The sequence below is a fragment of the Cervus canadensis genome, chromosome 4 (genome assembly GCF_019320065.1).
Source record: "Cervus canadensis isolate Bull #8, Minnesota chromosome 4, ASM1932006v1, whole genome shotgun sequence".
NCBI classification, from domain to species: domain Eukaryota; kingdom Metazoa; phylum Chordata; class Mammalia; order Artiodactyla; family Cervidae; genus Cervus; species Cervus canadensis.
The window spans coordinates 8,521,009-8,539,935 of record NC_057389.1 but is presented as its reverse complement, the minus strand read 5'-3'; positions in this window follow the sequence as shown (position 1 = coordinate 8,539,935).

The following is an 18,927-nucleotide window of genomic DNA, read 5'->3' as shown; positions in this document are numbered from 1 at the left end:
TTCTCATTACCTGTCCTTCTCTCAGAGTCGCCTAGATTTGGTCCTCTCATTAAAATGTTTTACGATACAGCATTCCTGGTTCTTTGGCAGAGGTCTTAAAGATATATGTCAGGCAATTTGTAGCTGAAGAAAGGAGGCCCTGAGAAACCTCTTTCCTAAGAATGTGCAGACCAGAACCCAGAATTTTAGTCTTAAGAGGTTCAGACTGGTATGCTTTCCCTTAGAGCACTGGCTCTGTAATTCTGTCACGTGCCCTTCCCTACTACCCTGGGTTAACCTAGTTCAGAGGTGGGAGATTGCTCAGCCTCTACTGTGTCTTAAATGTCATGGAATCTAGAGATTCATAGAGATAAAAAATCCCAGATCTCTAGCTCTCTTGAAAAACGAGAAGGCCTGGCCACTCGGGGCCTGAATTCTCAAAGCCTCAGGACAGCACTCCCTCTGGTTCACCAGCACTCCATTATTTCTGACGTGCGGCCTGCGTTACTCATTTACACTACCTGCCCGGCCCCTCTCGGCTGTGACCTCTAATCTAGTTAATTCTGAAGCAAGCACACGGTGGAAGGAACTCCATAAATACAGTCAGCACCCATGTCAGGGATTCTTGACCCGAGGTATGTGGATAGATGTTGAGAAGCTGGAGGACCCCTCTGCAAATAAAGGCATATATTCGTGCCTATATTAAAAGTAAAACTTTCTAGTACAAAGATGTCCCCACTCTTCAAGGCCATCTATACTCTGAAAAAAATGACAAAATCCTGGCCTAAAGTAGCAATAGTATAATAACAGTGGTATTGAATCAAGTATAAAAAACTCATAGCTCTAGAAGAGTCAAATCCATCTAAAGACTTATAGATTCAAATAGCTAATATAAACATTTTCACTTCTGAACTGTTTTCCTGTTTGTTTGTTTGTTTTTGTATGTGAACAGAGTTTTCCACAAAGAATAACTTTCCTGAATTCATCCTTTCATTCAACAAACATTCACTGAATACCTACTCTTCAGGCAGGCACTGTTCAGGTGCTCTGGATACAACAAAGATCAAAATTAAAAAAAAAAAAAAAGTCCAAGCCCTCATGACTGCATTCTAGTGAGAGAAATCAGAAGAAATAAAGTAATTAAATGCACAACACATTCGCAGGGGAAGCTGCTGTGTGTGAAAGGAAGACGCGGGAAAGGAATGCAGTACGCCCAGGCTGGAATGGACAGGGCTCAGCTTGCAGTCTTGAGTTGAGTGGCCTGAGGGGGCCTCGGAGAGCAGGTACTAGGTGAGCAAAGATTTGAAGAATGAGTGTGAACTGGGTGCACAATTGGAGGAAGGGGAGTCCAGGTAGTGGGGGTTGGACTGAGGAGGAACTGATGTGGGCTGGAGCCTGCCCAAGCGAAGGACTGACGTGGGCTCTTTCCTGGCAGATTCCAGCAGCTCAAGAAAGGCAGTGTGGCTGGAACAGAGTGATCCATGGGAAGAGAAGTAAAGAGAGGAAGGACAGAGTTGTAGGAACAGCCTTTTAAGGAAGCAAGTGATACCAGGAACCAGTAGCTGGAACTGTGCACCAAAGGGATGATTTCAAAGTCTACAGAAGCACGGGATCAGCCCTGGGAGGACTCTGACTTGAATTATTGATTTTCTTAAGGAAACAGGCTGTTCTGGGAAAGGTAGTTCAGGGAGGAGCGTGTCCATGGAGGAGGAGTCAGCCTGGGAGGAATATTCATCCAGGTGAGCACACACGTGCTCTGGGAGACACCAGTGCTATTATTGCAGGCTGGCTTCCTGCAGACTGAAATAATTATGGACTGAAACAAATGCATGGGTTAATGCCATTGATTCTGGTGTCTAGGGGTGGGCTGGCAGCTGGGCAGCCATCACTGTGACTGATGGATCTTTACCTTAGTGGGTTCATATTCAGCAGATGACTCTATGTGTTGTTTTAGGGCATTTAATTCTCTATGAAGTAAATTTCACATTTCATGCCCACACTTCTGTGCCTCTGTGTTTTATTTCTACTTCTAAATTTTATTTTATTAAAAACTTAGGTCTAGGATAGCAATGCAGAAAAGGCAGCTTATTGACTAAGTTTTGTCCTTCCAAATATCATATGTGGTTGCATTAGGAATGCTACTGGCAGTTTTGAAGGAGTTTTTACTTTTTCGTGGTCTTCCCTTGTGGCCCAGCTGGTAAAGAATCCTCCTGCAATGCGGGAAACCTGGGTTCGATCCTTACTTTTTCAAGATGCATCTAATAACAATGTAGAATAAATGTTAACATTAAGTATAAAATATTTGGGCTTATTGAAGAAAAACAAGAAATGCTTCAGTGATACGATGAGGATACAAGGTTAGAAGCAGACAGGCAGTATTATGTACTTAGGAAGAGCTTCTATCTTAGCCCTCTCCATGAGAGCTTCTGGGTTCTATCAGTGGTTTGAAAATGGCCAACCAGTCCACAAGGGAGGTCAGAGGTCTGCTTGGGGTCAGAAGTCCCTAGGATGGCTCAATGAGGATTAGCCATGACTGTTTCTGTTTTTCGTCCTTTGCTTTAATTACTATTCCACATGGCCTCCTGAAACATGTATGCCTTGCTTCTGCAATGACACGGCAAGGTTTAAAAACACATTTTATCACAAACATTTTCTTCCAATTCTACTGAACATGCTTAGCTTGCAAGAAGGAAGAAATGGCAGATTATTTAAGAGTGGCAAAAGGCTAACGTTTCCCACAAAATTGATTTGGCAATACATCAACCTTTTAAAGAGAAATCGATTTTTTTAACTTTATATTAAACTGCAGTCTTGGCAATTTTGCTATGCACTATTTATGGGTGGGGTAGGTGATAATGGAAAAAAGCAGGCTGATATATGCTTGCCCATATTCATCTAACTCTAAAATACTCAATATATCTTCAGCCGTAAAGAAAAAATCCCAAGCAATAAAAAAAGACTTCCCAAAGGTCAAACAAGGAAAAACAATGAAAGTTAAAGATTCTATATAGCCCACTGTACCTTTCAGAGCTTTCTGCTTCTGAGGGGAGAACAGGATGTCTATTTGGTGATCGTGAGTTTCTTTTGGGTCATTTTTATTTTCTTCAGGGCTTGGCTTTGTTGATGCAGTCCTTTGGCACCCTGCTGGCTCCTGTTTAAAAGTGGTTAGTCCAAGGCTTTCTTCATCTTGCTTACCATATTGGTCTGCATCATCAGTCAGGGTTTTCTCAATAAGGAACAGGTTATCTGTAGCGCACATCTCACAGCTGAACTCAGCACTGTCTGGAAAATTCGTCTGAAAACAGACTTCATCATGATTGTCCTTTGCTAGGTCTTCAAAATCTCTGTAGCATGTGTTCTTTACTGCAGGCGTAATTATGTGGCATTTGTCTTTTTCAACGTTTCCCAGAGAGCCGGGAGGCTCTTTAGGATTTTTCGTTCCCATGGAATAATCAGAGTAAACAGTGTCTTCTTGGTCACCTTGAATAATTAACCTTTGGTCTAACTCACCAGCTGTCACTGTCACCACGGGTGCTTTTGCTTGGCTGGGGACTGCTGTGTCTGGGTGGCTTGCCCGGGACCCTGTGTGACCGCACTCTGCGGTGATGCAGCTACTACTGCTGAGGGGCTGGCCAGCAGAGAGGTCGCCTGGGGGCGCGAGGCTGAGAGGTGGATGCGGCGTCCCCTTCACTTCCAGTAGTGGCTGCGCTTTTGTATGAGAGTCGCTATGTAAAGTGGTGTTTTCAAAGTCTCTCTCAGCCTCATCAATAAGCCCTTCCCCATAGTCTTTCAAAACTTCAGCACAGTGATTAAAGGAAAAGGGGTCCCCAGGGGTCTCTTTAGGTTCTGAGTGTCCGGCGGCCCAGGGTGATGGGCTGAAAGAAGTGGAAGACTTCAGAACATTTTGAACAGAAGGGAAAGCTAAAGAATCTGAGTTCTCATAGCAATCTGCAGGTGGAATTTTGCTGCCTTTGCAGTAAATGTTGGATGCCTTTTCTCTCACAAACTGCATGCTCAGAGAAGATGAGCAAAAGTCAGAGCCTTTGCCATCTTGAACTGGAAAGATGTCAGTAATGGTACTTGGCAAATAATTTATTCCTTCTGGGTTGGGCTGTGTGTCTGAGTCCGATGTGATATTTTCTGGTTTATCTGAGATGATTTTTCTGTCTCTGTTCACATCTGTAGGGTCCTCAAGAGGCATTTTACTCAAGTCAATATCGCTCAAGCTCATGGTCTTTAAGGTATCATGTGAAGTAGGAAGAATGTTGTTGAGAAGAGTCTCAGCCTCAGAGACACATTTCTTTTGGGGGGTATTCTTACTAATTACACAGTTCTTTTGCTGAAAGATGGCAGATTCTACCGCACAGTCATCTGAGGGGGAGGATACTGTGTCAGGCTTATTCTTCTCGCTGTCGGGGCTTGAGCACAGAGAAACCACCACTGAATCAGAATTCTCCTCCTTCTGGAGAGCAAACCCAGTGGGAGGAGAGATGTGCAAACAGCCTGAGCTGTGATGCTGGTTTTCCAGCTGCCACTTCTCAGGGCGCCCGGTATCGGACTGTGCAGAAGACTTGGGCCCTTCTTTAGCTGCGTGACTGGAGGCAAAGTTTCTGTTTTTCGCTATTTTCCCACTTTTTGGCAGACAAGTTATATTTATTAATACATTTTCTTTCTTACTCACGTATCTGACTTTAATTCCTTTTCCTACGATGCTAACTTTCAGTGAGGGGCTCTCAGGTCTGGCAATTTTCCCTTCAGATTTAGATGATGCCTCGGGTTGCCGTCCTTCAACCGATAGATTCTTGCACTTGGAAGAGCAGCTTCTCGAAGTGTAGCATCTCTGGAAGTGTCTGACCGAGTAACACGGGTACCATCTTGAACACGTCTTTTTTGTTGGGAGCCGTATTCCTGTTTGACAGAAACAGCTGTTCTCGATTGCTACTTGGATGTGGACAGCCCCACACGTCACGTCTGTCATAGTTTTGCCTTTTGATGGTTGAAGGGCCTCTGATGTGTTTGGGAAATCCCGCAGTGCAATTTTTTCTGATAATGGTTCTTCGCAGTCATTGAACGTGACCGCTGGTAAGACTTTGTCTGATCGATCAGAAAGGGATGAAGGAGGCTCATCCTTTTCCTTAATTATTTTGCTTTCAGATGGGGTTTGTTTCTTATCTGCAGGGAGAAAAGGAGACTTCTGCTTTCTACTCGTAGAAGCAGATATATGCTCATCTCCACTTTCCTGAGATTTTCCTAATGCCCCAGTCTGATGAAGTAAAGCTCCTGAGGTGTCTTTTTTGACTTCCTTTTCAAGGTCTTTTATGTTTTTTTGGAATGCTTGGGCAACAGCCTGAGGGTCACCTGAAGAAAAAGCAAAAAAAAAAAAAAAAAAAGCCTTCTGTGTCCATTTAGAAAGCAGCTGTTCCAAATTCTAGGATGAAATTCAATGCATATCCTTTGTAAATACTTTGAGTAGCATTTTCCATTCATTCCTAGTATGTCAAAGTATTTTCCACAAACATTCATTTCTAATAAAGATCTCATTTTAAATCAATTATCTTAGAATGCAGAATATCACTTGGTAGTTTCAGGAGGTAGGACTCTAAGTTAAATTTTACCCTGAAGCAGAGACTTCCAAGATGGGTGAAATAAAAATTTCAGAGCAGATTTATGCAAATGAATTTTAAGAGACTTCTTGATTAAGAGCCAGTTGCCATGGTCAGGTATCTGGCCCCAAAACTGACACCTTGTAACCTTTACTCCTCTGCTTTATAATATTAGAATATTTTGCTTGACAAATTAGCAAACATGAGCATGAAGTATTGGATCTTGTGTAACAAACAGCAGACAAAATACAAAGATTTCAACTTATGTTTTAAATGTCTGAAAGAGAGTATTTCAAAGGAAAAAGAAAAGAATGAGCAACAGATAAATAATGATGTCATGGAAGTCTATGAACCAGGTGTCCACAAGGATATCTTTATTAAATTGATTAAGATAAAAATGGGAAAAGTAGTATTTATAATGATTTTAAATAGTATTTTATATATACTTATATATTTTAATAAGATTACATAAATACTTATATATAAAGAATAAATAAATTCTCTTCAATCAGATAAAGGAAAATATCCTACCAAAATTTTGCTAGAGGTGGCATAGAAGTTTGGAATGCAGAAAAATAATTGCTGTTTCATAATCAAATAAAGAGTAATATATTTAGGAATTATTACTTTCCAATTTCAGGAGAGGTATACAGACTTCTGATTTGACATATAGGTTCTTGAGCATACTGAAGGTCCTTGGAGAGCAAAACCGTTCCCATTTGTCTATTTGTCTCTCTTCTAGTCTGAGGGAATGACTTTTCTTATAGCAAATAGTCAGAGTTTCCAGTGGGCCTGATTATAGTCTGGGAGCTGTCACGTGGAGGTTGTGTGAGAAAAGACATGGAGACACGGCTCTCTGATGCCCATTTACAGCGGTTTATAGGCTGGTAGCCTGCCTTCCAGAAATGTAGATGACAACTGAATCTCAAAATAACACCCTCATGCTAAGAACAGTATATAGCCATTTTCAGTTTGATAATTTTACAGCTTATAGCTGCTTCCAATGGCCTATACTTCAATTTCTGCAAGTAGAAGATAGATTTGAGACAGTTACATACAAATGCATTGATAACAGAGTCTAAGAATAGGGGCTTTAATAGCTTTTGTTTGAACATGTAAATATTTTTATTTGAATTGTTATCACTTGTAATTCATATAATCGATAATGCAGAAATGTATATATAGTAACAGTCGACCAACTTTCTAAATCATTTTATAATATATATGTGCATTTATCTTCCTATTTTTATTGCTACTCCTGTGATAAAGATTAAATACATAAGCCAGGTAGTTCACTTTTTATGTACTTATAAAACCAATAAATTGGACTTACATACTGTGGGATTCAAGAGTTTCCATTGTTTATAGGCTTTTCTTCTCTTCCTCCTCATTATGGGGAGCTGAGGGTCTTCAGCTTTCACTGGCCTTTGAAAGTATCAAATTTGAAATTATTTTCCACTCAGAATTTAGGTTTTAGTAAAAATACCAACTAACTCAATTCATTTGCAAACTTGATAGCATAATGTCACTTTCTGGCATTCTACAGTGTTTTTCTTTGAATTATTTTGTTTTCATAATTAAATTCTCCTTTCCTGTTTATGTCCACCCCAACTATTTATTGCATTATTATATACTATGTGAACATTTAAACATAAATTCTTTTCATATGTGTAGACATTTAGGATGCAAGTTATAAAGTCATATTCTGTTTAATTTGATCATTTTTATATTCCAGTTATTTTGCCAACAAAGCTCCATCTAGTCAATGCTGTGGTTTTTCCAGTAGTCATGTATGGATGTGAGAGTTGGACTATAAAGAAAGCTGAGCACCAAAGAATTGATGCTTTTGAATTGTGGTAGTGGAGAAGACTCTTGAGAGTCCCTCGGACTTCAAGGAGATCCAACCAGTCCATCCGAAAGGAGATCAGTCCTGAATATTCATTGGAAGGTTGATGCTGAAGCTGAAGCTCAAGTTCTAATACTCTGGCTACCTGATGCGAAGAACTGACTCCTTGGAAAAGACCCTGATGCTGGGAAAGATTGGAGGAGGGAGGAGAAGGGGACAACAGAGGATGAGATGGTTGGATGGCATCGCTGATTCAATGGACATGGGTTTGAGTGGGCTCCGGGAGTTGGTGATGGACAGGGAGGCCTGACATGTTGCAGTCCATGGGGTCGCAGAGTTGGACACGACTGAGCGACTGAACTGAACTGATATTCCATTTTTTTCCCTAGCCTAATAGAAATACCTAATCCTTTCGGCTTAATTCAATATCAGCAAATTTCTAGCTCTGGTATATTAAATGGGGTAGAGTAGAGAGGTGCTTTGCCTTCATTACATTGTCATATATACTACATATAAAATTTTGTTTTAGTATACAGCATGTATTCTTTATAGAAGAGTCTACTCTTTGTAAAAGATCAAATTAATTCTTTTCCTTTATTATGAAATAAAGGATTATTTTCCTTGCTGATGCCTTAACTAATAGAAACTATTGGGGAGATATCCAGGGAGAAGGCAGCCTACTAACTAACCAGGGAAAAACCTGCCTGTGCTTAGAACTAAACCCAATTCAATTGCTTCACTTTCAGAGGATTTAACTGTCTGCACAGATACAAAGAAAAATAGCTTCCCACGAAGCAGTTTGTTTTGAGTGTATTTGGGCAGGCTGTGCCTTTGGACATCTCAGCAGAGAAGCTCATCTTTTATCTGTTTTGCCAAATAAAATACGGCTGCTTTGTGGCCAGTTTTGGCAAAAACTTATTTAAATTCTTCTTAACCCATTTCTCTCCTCAAAATCCCATAATAGTAATGTGTTGATTTCAAATCCCTTTTCTTCCATAAATTCTCAGTCTCATAAGTTTATGAAAATTCCTTTTCCTTAGGCTATCTTTCTTATATAGAACAATTGACACTCATTTGGTGTCTTCTAGTTATCCTTTATATTCTCTCCCCAATAGACGCAATTAAGTTTCTATGGCTGAGTAGGCAAGTAATAATCCTTTCTTCTTAGAAGGCCAATATGGGGTAGGGTTGGGGAGAGGATTACAAACACATAATTAAAATCTTTTTTTTTTTTAAACCCCTGTCTGACACATATTGGATTTTCTACTCAAAAAAAAAAATGCTTCAAAAGCACTTGACTAGGTTATTGATTAATTCTCTATGATCCCATCTAGTTTGAAGAGCAGAATGTAGTCTGCTGCACTTTGTTCAGTGGGAGATCTGGGGTGTGTCCTGCTTCTGCTGTTTACTTGGGAGGCCACGTAATCTGTGAGGCTGGGCTCCAAAGGAGAAAATGACAACACGTGTCACCTTGCAGAGTTACTGTGGAGAAACACAACTGAAGGTATGTTATGAATGTTTCCAGTAGATGGCATTTATTATCCTAACCTTGTATTAGAGCATACATACACGACTATTAGAATGCACACACCATTAAAGTTGAGCAGTGCCTGATGTTGGGCTTTCCTGGGGGCTCAGACGGTAAAAAAATCCGCCTGCAATGCAGGAGACCTGGGTTCAATCCCTGGGTCGGGAAGGTCCCCTGGAGTAGGAAATGGCAACCCACTCTGGTATTCTTGCCTGGAAAATCCCAAGGACAGAGGAGCCTGATGGGCTACAGTCCAGGGATTCACAGCTAAGCACACACACACACAATGTTTGACATTAGAGATAGTCCATTGGATCAGAGCTGCAAGTGAGTACTTAGACAAAGCTGATCAAACCATAAATTCTCTTAGAGCTAGAAATACTTAGACGTTTTCAATATTATCTTACTAAGTTCTAATTTTACAGGAGAAAGACATACCTAAAGAGTCCTTGCTTTCTGCATCCCTCAGGACTAGAACCCAGGCTCCTAGGAATTTGGCAACTCTTTGAGCAACACATGGGATAGATGCCATGGAATTTCTGAGCACATAGAGCAAATTTTATAATCAGTTTGCACTTTAGCTCTGAAATAGCACAACTTTATTTCAGAGAATTGAAAAAACTGTTGAGTATGTCAGCCTAGCATAGTGCCTGACACATAGCGAGTACCTAATAAATGTGCAAGAAGAAATGAACTAGATGGACAGTTTCTAATTAGTCCCTGTATATAATTATGTTTTTAATAACATGCCCTCTTAGACTTCTCTGGTGTTCCAGTGGCTAAGACATCAATGCTCCCAGTGCAGGGGGCCTGGGTTCAATCCCAGGTCAGCGAACTAGATCCCACATGCCAAGACTAAGACCCGGCACAGCCAAATAAATAAATATTAAAAAAAAAAAAAGTCCCCTCTTGTTTTTTCAACTGTATTCTTTCCTTTTACTCTGCATTAATTTGTTGATAGCTAATAAAGTTATTATTTATATTACTCATATACATGTGTATGTATATAAATATATTTAAGACTTAAAGTAAATATATGTTGTTAATATATATAAAAATATATATATTTTAAAATCTGGACAACTGCAATCGTTTTCTAATTGATTTTCTTACTTCTATATTTATGTTCTTTCAATTTACATAGCAGCCAGATTTTTAAAATATACAAATTAAATCATGTCATTCTCCCTGTTTAATACACTCTAATAGTCTCTCATTCCACTTTGAAAAAATTCTAAGCACTTTCCTTTTTTTTTTTTTATACAAATGCATAAGCTGTAATTTTATTCACAAGTAAAATATATCACCACTAGACCTTCAGATTTACATTATAGTATCCATTCCACTGCAGATTTCCTGGACTTATATTTTTCATAAATGTTTATTTGTTTTATGTAGAATTGGCAATAAAGCTCAGGAAAATTACCATGATTGCTATTATATATCAGTCAAAACCTATCATATTTTAGACCTTTACATTGGATTTTATAGATCTTTTTTTTTTAAACTGGGCTTTGACTCATTATAATTCACAGAAGAATGAGGAAAAATGTAAACAGGAAATATGAACAATATCTTTCTACTGCAGAATAACAAAGCGACCCCATTATTTTCAGAATATTGTTAGGTGGAAAGGATTTTTTAAAAGGTATTGTTAGAAAATTTTACTGGTATCGCTGTTTTGAAAAATTACTTAAAAATTCTCTACTGTATTGTTGAAGCTGAAGTGTTTTCCTTGTATCATTCACAGGGTATGTTCTGCTGGCAATAAGAAGAGAAAGATTATTAAAAGGTACATAATGATAACTATTAAAGTTCTATGAAATAAGCTCAGAAGGTTAAATGCTTAACTTCCAGTGTAGCATGCTATCAAGTACTTTTTAAAATAACCATTGGCTCCAGTTTCTTGTAGAATTTGCAAGAAATCTTAATGCATTTCTTATAACTTCATTTTCTTGGTTTTCACATATGGACTATGTTCTCTATACTAAACGTTTAAAGGAAATTTATATATGTAAACCAAATTATGAAAAGTTCAAGTTAAAAATAAAGAAAATTCTAAAATTTCCATTTACTTTTGAAAGTGCATCTAAAGTATGCAATGTTATCTTCCACTCTCATTCCTGATTTTTGAATGGCCTAGAATTTAAACTGTATTCTTTTGTCCTTAAATTTCTAAAAATTTTGTATGAGCATAAGAAGAGTTATACTGGAAAACAGCTGTTTCAGCCCATGCATCAGTTGAGACTTGCCCTCACTTCTATGGGTCTGCAAGAATGAAATTTTACTGACTTGGTTGCTGGGCAGTAATTCTTAGTAACTGCTGTAAGTTTCCTAGTATCATGACACTGAACAGCTTTGCTGTTGTTCAGTCAGTCGTGTCTGACTCTGAGACCCATCGACTGTAACCTGCCTGGTTCCTCTGTCCATGGGATTCTCCAGGCAAGAATACTGGAGCGGGTTGCCATGCCTTCCTCCAGGGGATCTTCCCAACCCAGGGATCAAACCCACGTCTCATGTCTCCTGCATTGCAGACAGATTCTTTAACACTGAGCTGCCTGGGAAGTCCCTATTTATACCTATATTTATATACATTCATATGGATAAAATATTAGAATCTATTAGGTTAATGGTTTTAAGTAGAAACATTCAAATCTCACATCCAATGAAACCAACTTTTCCTTGCCCTAAGTACCATATTACGAGTAGGCTGTTAAAGTTTATAGGGAATATGATGGCTATCTATAAAACAGACTCTTGGTGATTACTGGAGCACAAATCTGTTAAGGTCTTCAGTTCAGAAGAATAGATACAAACATTTTCAATACTAAAATAATTATCTTTAAAAATAAGCTGTGTTGAAATGTCATTACCCTGCTTGACCCACAGTTGCTCAAACGTAACTTTAGTGGATGAGGGTAACCCTTGGAGGGCAGGAAGCTCGCTCTATAAAAGTTAAATCAGAATCTCTGCAGAAATGAACAGCATGTATATTATCTATAGTGAAACAGATCACCAGCCCAGGCTGGATGCATGAGACAAGTGCTCGGGCCTGGTGCACTAGGAAGACCCAGAGGAATCGGGTGGAGAGGGAGGTGGGAGGGGGATCGGGATGGGGAATACGTGTAACTCCATGGCTGATTCATGTCAATGTATGACAAAACCCACTGCAATGTTGTGAAGTAATTAGCCTCCAACTAATAAAAATAAATGACAAAAAAAATAAGGCTTGAAAAAAAAAATGAAATGCAGATAGAAAAGAGCATTGTCGAGTGTGGAACTTATTGTTATTATTATTATTGTTGTTTTAAAAATTGGGTAAAGAAAAATTTGTATTAGTAAACCAAAAGAAAATTGAGCTCGGTATTTAATAAGGTTTGTTACATTAAAGTAATACCAGTACAGGAAGCGAAGAATGAACTAAAAATGAAAATCCCTTACATTTTCCAAAGTGTCTAGCCTTTGAGGACAGATCGGTGTGAAATCATCTACTCAACGTCCTCATTTTTCATCAGAGGAAGCAGAGAGGCGCAACAGATTGCAAGGAAACAGTGTTGAGATGCTGTTTCTCTTCTTTTTCACCATGGCAATACTCTGAAAAGTGAAGAATTGGTTTTTTTTTTTTTACCTTAAGATTTTTGAAAGATTTTTATTGTTTTACTGTATTAAATGTGGGGGCTCCTCCTGACATGGTCTAGGAACTCTCTTTCCTCTCTCAGTTCCTTATAGAACGATTCTGGTAAAAGGAGATGGATCATAATTGGGAAAACCCAGTGTGCTTCCCACAGAGGCAGACTGAAGACTCCCTTTGTGCTATGGGCTCACAAAGGCTAGCCCTTTGTGAGTGGGCCTTAATATGAAAATGTAAACATATCCTAAACTTCAAGGAATTTGTGGTTTAACACAGGAATTCTCAAACGTAAGAGGGTTTAAGAATCACGGAGTAACTTGCTAAAATGTCAATTTTGGCGCCTCTTAAGAGATTTGGATTCTGAGGTGGGGCCTAAAAATACGCTTTTTTTTTTTTGGTAGAAATATGCATTTTTGATGAGCACTTATCCACCCTCTCACCCCTCACAAACATAGCAAGCGATTCGGATTCAGAAACCCCACTGAACCCAATGCAATCAGATGGAACGGAGTCTCATTCAGAAAATCTTTTAACAGCCCTGAGATTTTAGACTAGGACTGTCTTGAAGAAACTTGCAATGAACAGAGTTTCATTTCATCCCACCTCATTTCCCTCCTTTCCCAAGCAGTACACACTAAGGCTTAATTTTGAATGCTTTAAATTTTGGTTTAAGCACTGATGCTTTTTTTTCTTTCTATATCTGCAAGCTTCTAGGAAGAGATCACTTTTTAGTTTTTCTCAGCCCAGCATAAAGAGGCTGTACCCCACACTGCATCCTAGGTCTATCCTAGGTGTTAAGGTCACAAGATCTGTCTTTCATCCTGTGCTAAACATACCTTGGGATAAAAATCTAGCAAGTGAGTTTAGCAGGCCAGGGCTACCAGAGTAAGACGTCAAGCTGTGTTTTTAACTGCTTGTCTCCCCGGTGTCCACACGCGGTTTTTCGGAGTCGAAGGTTTCTATCCTTTGGGTTTGACTCTGCCTGTAAGAGCTGACGTGATGGGCAAGGACGGGGGTATTATGGTGAGGTGGAAGTCTTCACAGTGAGGGCAGCTGGCAGGGCGACGAGGCGCCAAGGCCTTGACCTTCCTGTTTGCACCGGAAGCTCATCCTCCTCAGAGGCTCGGGACTGCGAGGGAGCGTTTCTTCCGGAAGCGCCACTAGGGAGACTGTTTCGCTGGGCTTCAGTCAGGCACCAGGCCGCGCCGTAGCTAACCTGACTGGGGCCAACAGAGCTTCAGAGGAAATTTACTTTGGGATCCAACAAAAGTCGATAAAACACCCCAGTGTAGACAGCCTTAGATTACCCCAGTCTCCTGAGGTTCCACTTAGAGAAGTGAGACAGAATGTCGGAGCCACAAGAGCAGTGAATCTTTTTTTCCTTAATGTGTTTCTATTCCACACGTGTGGGGGAAAAAAAAAAAAAAAACATAGTTAATCAGTCACATTGGCTGCAGGAATGAGTACCACTTGCTTTCCTGTTTCCAGCCAGTGAGTTGTCTACCGCCTTTAGGAGTTTTACCACTGCTGTAAAGTATCCGCGCTGTTTATTTGCTTAGTAATTTTTGATTCACTAAATTTTGAACTTTAGCTTCATCTTAGACAACAAGATATGTGACCTTCTGGGTTGTAGCTAATACATATTAAAACAGAACAGATAACTAATGAGAAGAAAATATTTTCATCTTGCATCCCCGGAAGCCGTTTTGCGTATCAACAATGGTCTGCGTCTCTTACTTGAGAAGGTGTGGTCATACTCTGTGTGCGCTTATCATGACAACACTAGACTAGATATCCTTGGAAGTGTATTTTTCTCTGCCTCAGATCTTCTTTGGCTTTGGAATGACTGTAAGAGTATGTTTACCTAATTCCACATGCAGAATGATGCATGGATTAAATACCACTGCACAAGGAGGTGGAGAAGGCAAGGGCACCCCACTCCAGTACTCTTGCCTGGAAAATCCCATGGATGGAAGAGCCTGGTGGGGTACAGTCCATGGGGTCGCACAGACTCGGACATGACTGAGCGACTTCACTTTCACTTTTCACTTTCATGCATTGGAGAAGGCAGTGGCAACCCACTCCACTGTTCTTGCCTGGAGAATCCCAGGGACAGGGGAGCCTGGTGAGCTCAGAGTGGGGTCGCACAGAGTCCGACAGACTGAAGCGACTTAGCAGCAGCAGCACAAGGAGGAATCACCCTATTCAACTACAGTTAGAGCCCTACCTACTCTAAAAATATTTTTCAGTTGCTAGATCTGAGAAATCTGTAACTATGTTTCCCCCTACTCTGACCTTGGCCAGCATAGACTCTATCTTAAGGGACCCATTTCATGTACTCAGTCTTATGTGACACTTCATAATATTTCTCTTTGGCTGATGATACTGTCTGCAAACTAGAGAAGAGAGGACAGTTTCAACACGTACATATTTCAAATAATAAAAAGTTTACTAAACAGGTGTGTTTCCATTAAGAGGAAGAAAAAGGAAAAATAAAGCACATATGTTACTTAAATATGTCATCAGATACTTTGTAAAAGTCAGCAAAAGAACAGGCACCTAATACAAACTGAATAAATCTCAGGGACTACTTTTTTTCTGTGGACGACTTTCCCTTACCTATTAATTAAATGAAGAAGGCTTTTGAGTTTTCTAAAGAGGAACGCTGTCTCCTTTTTCACTGACTGAAGTAGAGCCACACTACTTCAGTAGCTATGTTCCAGAAGAGCTATGCTTCTCTGAAGGCTTAATAATTACTGAATTACCAACTCTTGATGGGTTGAAGTGACACCCTCTTAATTTTGAAGCATTCAGGCTCACACCTCTGTTTGAAGTAGTGTTTGAGTACACTGTGTCTTGATCGCCATACAGAAAGCTCAGTGGGTGTTCCCCCCAAATGTGAAATCCCTATGATTCACTGAGGTCGTGTCTTACTCCTCAGGGACCAATCTCATCTAGTCTATGATACTGGAGAGTTTTTGATTGCTCAAAGTAGAAAATGTGTAATATTCCTTTCCAGCCTAGAATCAAGGAAAACACATATACAATCACTCTGGTAAATTCTGAAGAGTAATAGTAATGTCAAATAAACATTTAAGTTAAGAATGGCTGCAGGTTAACTATACTTCTTCAAGTCACTCAGAAGACGTTAATGAGCAATGTTCTTTCAAATGTTTCTTTGGAAATGTTATCATCATCAGCTACTTATTAATAGCCAACTTTTTATTTTAATAATATTTAGGGCACTTTGGGCAATGTTAAACCTCATTGCTAGTTTAGGATTTATAATTCAGGATAACCTGAATTACCTTGAAATTACTTGCATTACCTCTGAAAAATAATTTGATAAGAATATTACTTTACAAGATATAAGGACTCCATAGAGGCTTTATTCAAAATGTTTAGAGGATACGCTTTCTCCAGTAATTTTGGAATCAACATTTTGAAACATTTTCTATGATCACTTTATTTATTCTCTAAACACTTTTCTGTAGCTTAATCCAAACTAATGCATGTTTTTGAAAGCTGTAAAATGACATTTATTTTAAAATGTCTATGCTTGATATTTCTGCTTTCATTCCTTTTACATAGTTTGATCTACTGTCTAAGCTGTAGTTTGCCCACTGTTATTAGAAAGTGTATAAATTTCAGTCTGGCCAATGATGAAGGAATGAGAAATTATGTTTAGAATTAGTCTGCCAAGTTAATTTGGTCACTTTATGATTGAGTTCATATTGGGCAGATAATCAGTGCTAACATTCTATCCCAAATCTAAAATTCACTGAGGTCTCAAGATAAGGGTAACATATCAGTGCATTTTGTGTAATGAGTTTTCATCTTCACAATTCAGATAACATTTGGAATTTTTATTCTGCTTTTTGAAAAAACAATCAGGAACAGTCTATAAAAGAGGCATTATAGGTGATGAGACAGTTGAGAATTTGATCCATCACCGTTAAAATTCCTGGTGTGTCATTTCAGAGACTTATTTGAAAACTTGGTCATTGGATGGTTTTCCCCTGAACAGAAGATGCCAAGATTATTTTATGAACATCCTATAATTTTATCACATGGTTACCACAGATTTCTTTGAAAAGTTAAATGACTTCACATAAAATTTAAGAAAAAAATGAATTGCTAGCAACTGAGGGAATAGAATATCTTTATAAAAAAGTAGACAATAGAGATTTATTTTTCAGTTTACTTTCCAAATAAATAATTTTAGGATACTTAGTCAACATTATGGTAATCTGACACTAGAATAAAAGAACCAATGTTAAAATTCTGGGAGAAGAGAAAGAGATGAAAGACTATCTAATACTTAAATTCTGAGTGAAAGTAAGGAAGGACTGGCTGAATCCTTGATCCAGAGAGGAATTTTCTGATTGTAAATATACATTGCCATAAAAATCTTGGGACATACTATTTAATGATCAACTGAAAGTGAGGTTGCAAAAACATTATTTTGCCAAGTTTGATTTGGGATTATTTACACAAAAGGTATCAGTCAGAATATTTTGCCTATGAAATTGGTCTAAATCTCAGAGTAGATGCAATTGCTATTATAGAAAAAATGTTTTAATTCTTAATGTCTTCTTTCTAGAGACCAGGTTACAGAGTTTTGGGTAATTAACATTTTTCAAAACAATTGAATGTAAATATTTACACAATAGAAAAAATTGAGTATACAATTAATTAGGAAAAATTCTTATAAGCAAACTGGATGAGAAAATCAAGTTTGGTGATTAGTAAACTTAATGCTGCAAATGAAACAAAGCAGAATATAGGAATTCAAAACAAGAACTGCTGCTTTGAAATTAAACTGACCCTCACTGAATTCAGAAAGAATTTCAACTATGTTGAGCAGCCTAGCTTCTCAATTACATTTTCCTTGCTTTCCAAATGTACAATTTATTTCAAATAACCAAATTAGGATATAGATGGTGGCTATTCAAATATACATGTGATATCTTTCTCTGCATAAATACAAGAAGCCTAAACAAATTGACTATTCAGAATTTTTTTTGGCGGGGCTGGGGGGTGGGCTGGGATATATCCATCCTATTTGGTAACAAAGCAGGTTAAGAACAGCTGTTGGATTTTTTGTGACTGGCAAGAAATACATTGTTAAATTATCTTCATATATAACACTCAAACAATTTTCCTTTTGCTTTAACCTTTTGCTAAATAACTAATTTAGGACAGCAAGAATTAAAATAGGGTATAGTTCATTCAAAATGGCATAAAAAAAAAAGAAAAAGAAAAAAGTAAAGGAACATATAATCAGCTCACCTGGGTAAAGCCTTCATAAGTTCCTCAGCTTTAAAGGAGGCATGGATAAATGCAAATGTGTGTTTTCAAAGGCAAGAAAATGAAGCAAAGATTTGAGTACCTTGTCTTGTTCTACTTGGGATTTATCTGGGTTGTCTAAATCCAAAATCTGATTAGCATCTTAATCTTATGCAGTGTCAGGAATGATCTACCATCCTTTAATCATTCTATTATTATCTGTCTTAACCATTCCTAACAGTCTGTTTATTTTCAGATATGCTTTTAGTAAACAGTGCTGCACTGCATGCCTTTGTGGCTCAGGAGCTTGGATGGGGCGTGTATGGAACACAGTGTGATGTTATGTGGTGCAGATGAAGTGGCAGAAACCCAAACAAAAAAGAAAATTTAAATGCTCTAGTTGGCCTCTTGGATGGTGATTTATTTATCTTCATGTGGTAGATTCAGAAGCAGAAGCAGTATGGTGTATGGTATGGTGGAGGTTGTAGACTTTGATTGATAATATTTAAATTTGAGTCCCATTTTCATAACCTATGTTGACCTCGGGTAAGTATCTGACTTCTCCTGGACTCACTGCACTCATCTGTAAAACTAGGATAAATAATAGATAGACCCTGATTTAGAATTTCTGAAATCCTGTATCAATGAAAACATCTTTAAATAAATGAAATATATCTATTTAAGCTAGTGTTGTATGATATTGATCATAATTATTCAGGTGACCCTTAATGAATGTTGTTAATGCCTAATAAAAATTTAGAAGATGTGTCTTGTGGCTTTCGTAGGAACATGCATTATGGTATATGAGGGGTTGGAAGAAAGGGAAGTGATGAAAGTTTAAACTGCAGAGATTAATTATTATGCTAAGAAAATAGGACTTTATTCTTTGTCCAAAGGGAAATCGTTTCAAGAACTTTAAGTAAGGGGAAGACTAGAAAAGACAGCCCGTTATCAATATCTCCTTTGACTGTCATGTGAAGACTGGATTGGGAATAAAACCTGAAGTAGTGGGAGAAGTGAAAGGGATAGAATTTGGCGGCTGTTTGCTGTA